General features: G+C 40.7%; 1 non-coding gene across 1 annotated transcript; it reads left to right on the forward strand.

The window, feature by feature from the left end:
* Nucleotides 1–489: 489 nt before the first annotated feature.
* On the forward strand, nt 490–596 carry LOC116085462. Its single transcript, XR_004116569.1, has one exon. It is a non-coding gene; the product is annotated as a U6 spliceosomal RNA (small nuclear RNA).
* The last annotated feature ends 4,961 nt before the right edge of the window (nt 597–5,557 follow it).

Genomic DNA, 5,557 nt, shown 5'->3' on the forward strand with positions numbered 1-5,557 from the left:
TTTAAATGCCCCCCTTTCAGATAAAGACAAATCAAACCAGGAAGGAACAGGGGAGCTCTCAGGAGCAATCCAGACAAAGAGGCGGCTCAGCAGACACTGTACCCTATCAGATGTTTGGGCACTATGTGCTTTGATGAAGCAAATGTCTGTGTTAAACATATACTCCAGAGGATTTCTTTTCAAGACTGAACATCTTTATAACCCTCCTGTAATAAGTTTAATGCTCCTCCACTCCATACCTAAAGATATGCTCATCATTCAAAGCCCAGGCATGTTACCATAACATTATTTAGAAAGATCTTTGTAGATATAATTGTTAATGTTACTGCATCCAATCAGTCCTTGTAGAAGATAAGTGGGAAAGGCAGAGGTAAGAGGGTCACATGGGAGCTGAAGAAAGTGCAAATGTCTGGGAAAATAAAGGCATTTGTTAAACGTGTGTGAGGATCTGAATTCAAATCCTAGTAAATATGTAAAGAAATGGACATAGTACTCACTTTTACAGCACACATTCTAAAATTAGAATGCTATTGCAAATATTAGCATGGCCTCTGTGCAAGGATGACATGCAAATTAATGAATCATTCCATGTTTTTTAAATAATAGGAACTAACAATCATTGGTCATTAATATCTCTCAATAATTATGGATACAATTCCTCAATAAAAAGACATGGACTAACAAAGTGGTTGCTTAAACAGGATCCATCTTTCTGCTGCATATAAGAAACACACTTCAGCAACAATGATAAGCATAACCTTAGACTAAGGGCAAGAAAAAAGTTTTCCAAGTAAATGGACTCAAGAAACAAGCTGGAGTACTAATATCTAATAAGATAGACTTTCACCAAGATTAATCAAAAGAGGTACAGGAAACTTCATATTTATCAAAGAAAAATTTAACCAAGATGATTTCTAAATTCTGAATATTTATGCTACAAATGCAAGGGCACCCACATTTGTAAAAGAAACATTACTAAAGATTAAATCACAGATTGAACCCCATACATTAATAATGGGAAACTTCACCACCTCACTCTCACCAGTTGACAGGTCATTGAGACTGAAACAAGAGAGAAATAGTGGGACTAAAAGAGGTTATAAAACAAATGGACCTAACAGATATCTGCAGAACATTTCACCCAAACAAAAAAGAATATAGCTTCTTCTGAGAACTTTATGGAATCTTCTCCAAAATTGACAATATACTCAGTCACAAAGCAAGCCTCAACAGACACAGGAAAATTGAAAAAAACACATTGCATCCTATCAGGCCAGCATGGACTAAAGCTGGACTTCAACAATAGAAACAACAGAAAGCCTACTTACTGATGAAAACTGAACAACTCTCTATTCAATTTTCACTGGGTCAGGAAAGAAATAAAGAAAGAAATTAAAAACTTTCTAGAATTCAATATATATGTTAGGCACAATATTTGCAAACATATGAGACACAATGAAAACAATGCTAAGAGAAAAGTTCATAGCACTTAGTGCCTTCAGAAAGAAATTGGAGAGTTTTCATACTAGCAATTTAAAAGTATACTTGAAAGTTCTAGAAAACAAAACAAAAAAGAAAACACATCCAAGAAGAGTAGATAGCAGGAAATAATCAATAGGATTATTGATTATTTGATTGATTTCAAAATTGAAAATAATCAATTAGAAACAAAGAAACAATACAAAGAATCAATGAAACCAAGAGCTGGTTCTGTGAGAAAATCAACAAGATAAACCAGCCTCTATCCAAACTAACTAAAAGGCCTAGAGACAGTACCCAAATTAACAAATTCAGAAATGAAAAGGGAAACATACAATAGACACAGAGGAAATCCAAAGAATGATTAGGTCTTACTTCAGAGGCCTATACTTTACAAAATTGAAAAATCTAAATGAAATGGATGACATTCTAGATGGATAACACTTACCATAGTTGAATACCATAGTTTACCAAGTAAACTATTTAAACAACCTTATAACTACTAAAGAAATAGAAGTAGTCATTAAAAGTCTCCCAGGACCAATGGAGCTGAGGGGTTTGCAGCCCCTTAGGACAAACAACAATATGAACTAACTAGTACCCTCAGAGCTCCCAGAGTCTCAACCACCAACCAAGGACTGCACATGGAGGGGTCTTATTGTTCTGGCAGCATGTGTATAGTAGAGGATTGCAAAATCGATCATCAATAGGAGGAGAGGACCTCGGCCCTGTGAAGGTTTTGTGCCCCAGTGTAGGGGAATGCCAGGGCCAGAAAGTGGGAGAGGGCGGGGTGGCAGGCATGGGGAAGGGGAGGCAACAGGGGTTTGTTTTTGTTTGTTTCTTTGTTTTTTGGAGGGGAAACTGGGAAAGGAGAAATTTACATGTAAATAAAGAAAATATCTAATTTAAAAAAACAGTCTCCCAACCAAAAAAAAAAAAGCCCAGAGCCAGATGGCTTTAGTACAGATTTCTATCAGACTTTCAAAAGAGAGTTAATACCAATACTCCTCACACTATTCCATAAAATGGTAACAGAAACAAAACTCATTTGCCAAACTCATTTGATGGGGGGGCAAACTTGTACAACCACTCTGGAAATCAATTTGGTGGTTTCTCAGAAAATTGGGAATAGTTCTGTCTCAAAACCCAGCTATAACACACCTGGGTACATAACCAAAAGATGTTCCACCATCCCACAAGGACACTCACTCAACTATGCTCATAGTACCTATATTCATTTTCATGCCCACTCGTCTACTCCAATTACATCTGCACTATCTGGAGTAAAAGCCTGATTAAGGACAAGAGGCATTATGACTTCAAAGGGAGTTTGTACCTCCTGGGTATGCAGTCAGTGTTTGGCATCTCCTAACTCAGACATGTTCCAGATTAGTCTTTCTAATCGTCAACATGCCTTCTTATTCAGGCATAAAGGTACCCCAAGAAATGATTCATAAATGGCTAAAAAAGGGCATTGTTCCCTGGCCAGCACAACATTCCAATATATCCTAATTTATTTCCAAGCTGTCCTTAGCTTGGAACTTCTCACAAGGAGTCTGCCTTATCAGATAGGATGTCCTCAGAGTTAGCAACAGAATTCAGGCACATAGTTAGAATTCTCAGGGCAGTCCCACAGAAGACAGAACTGTTTTGCATACCAGAGAGTAATAGAAGGGCTTCCCTCACTTAAGGGCATTAGCAGGAACTTCTAGATTGGAACTTCCTGGTGCTTGCCTCCGGCAGACCCAGAGAATTAGCATGGGAATACCAAAATAGCCCCATTGGGGAGGGCACCACTGCTCTTCTGCCCACTTCACACCTGGATACCTGATCTTACCAACCTTGATGTAACCATTCCTTGCCTACCTGATCTTACTGACTTTGATGTGACTGTCACCTGCCTACGTGACTTTTGCCATTAGTCCTGTTTTCTGAATACCATATAAGCCTGGTTTTCACTTTGTGCAGGGGCACTTAGACTGGAACTAGAACTTAGATGGACTAGGACTTAGACTTAGATTCATTCATTCAGATTCAGGCTTCGAGCCCCATGCAGTCTGCAGTCCCCTAGGCCCAGAGTACTTGGGCCCGGGGGGTGGGGGTGGGGTGCATTACCTGTCCAGAAAAGGTGGCTGCTTTAGACCCAGTGTGTTTCAGGTGGCAATGAAAGATTCCGGCTAGAGTTCCCGCTCAAGTCCTAGGAGGCATGCACCCAAGGAAAACGAAAAGCCATCTTGATGTAAAAAAAAACATGAGGCATTTTTATTTCAGAGCTCTGGTTCAACCCCCAATCTCACACAGGAGACCAGGAATTGACCACGAATCTCAGAGGTTAGGGGATTTTATAGGAAAAAGGTCTGGGGAGACAAAGGAATTGGTGTGGCTATACATGATTGGCTATTTTGAATGTCGTTTGTGCAGATCAGAGTTGAGAATTCTTAAAAAAAGTGAAATTCCTAGCAAGAGGGGAGAGTGCTATTCAAAGTTCATACTGACCCTTAGCTAACACTTAAGAAAACCAAATGGCCCAAGGTCCATCACTCAATGTCTGGCCAGGCGTGTCTCAGGCGCCTCGGCAGGACACCTCCTTGCCTTATCTCTGAAATTTACACCCCTGGTCTGGGCTCTCCTAACAGCTTTTCCTTGGCCCACCAGCTGCTTCTAGCAGGCCTGGCTCCTGTGGTTTTCAGTACTGGTCTCAAATTTAACTCTTTCAATCCCAGGCTTACGTGGACAAGTACCTACTAAATTTTTATATTCTTTTTCAGCCTCACATGTACCTCAACTGCTGAGCTGCTAGATTTCTCATTTCTCTTTTGCAATGACTGTAAAAACCTCATGCCATTTTTAAGAAACACATTCAGACTCAGCACTCCCTTGTGTTGACTCTGTCTGTCATTCGCTGAATTTTTGCCCACCTGACCAGAACTCTCATCCCCTGGAACCAAGAGGTCCCCATAACAAACCCAGTCTGTGGCAATTCATAATTGCCAGAAACTGGAAACAACCTAGATGTCCCTCAACTGAAGAATGAATAAAGAAAATATGGTTAATTTACATAATGGAATACTACTCAGCTATTAAAAACAAGGTCATCGTGAATTTTGTATATAAATGGATGGAACTAGAAAATATCATCCTGAGTGAGGTAACCCAGAACCAAAAGGACACATATGGCATATTCTTACTTATGAGTGAATATTAGCTATCCAGTCTTTCCACTACAATCCACAGACTCAAAGAAAGCAAATAACAAGTAGGACACAAGACAGACTACTTGAGTTTCTCAGAAAGTCAAATAAATTAGATATCAGAGGTATATGGAGGGAGGGAACTGTGTGGGAGAGGGAATAAGGAGGTTAATGGGGTTAGGGAACCAGGTACAGGGAGAGCAGGGAAGAGAGAACAGAAATCAGTGGAGGGCAATGGGCATAGTGTACATCTCTAGGAAGTGCCAGAGACCTGGGACAGAAGAGGCCCCAGAGAGTCTATGGGGGTGACTAGCTAAGACTTATAGCAGTGGGAGATATCTAGCACGAATCACCACCTCCAGTAGCCAGTGGAAGAAAAAGAACAGCAACCCACCGGTAAACACGTCAACCCAAAACATGTCCTAGGAACAAGATGTGAAAGGGCAAAGCCGGAGCAGAGAATGGAATGGCCAACCCATGACTGGCACAAATTGAGATCCATCCCATTGGCAAGAATAATCCCTAAAACTATTTACGATGCTCTGTTATTCTTACAGACAGGAGCCTAGTATAACTGTCCTCTGAGAATCTCCACCAAGCAGCCAATGGAAACAGATGCAGAGACCCACAGTCAAACATTAGTTGGAGCTCAAACTTGTGGAAAAGTTGGGGGAAGGATTTAAGCACCCAAACAGAAGAAGGACTCCACAGGAAGACCAACAAAGTAAACTATCCTGGACTACCAACCAAAGAGTGAGCATGGGCTGGACCTATGCCCTTTGCACATATATAGCAGATGTACAGCTTGGACTTCATGTGGACCCACCAACAATTGGAGCAGAGGCTATACCTGAATCTGCTGCCTGTCTCTGCTTCCATTTCCCTTA

The sequence above is a fragment of the Mastomys coucha genome, unplaced genomic scaffold, assembly GCF_008632895.1.
Source record: "Mastomys coucha isolate ucsf_1 unplaced genomic scaffold, UCSF_Mcou_1 pScaffold9, whole genome shotgun sequence".
Taxonomy (NCBI): Eukaryota; Metazoa; Chordata; class Mammalia; order Rodentia; family Muridae; genus Mastomys; species Mastomys coucha.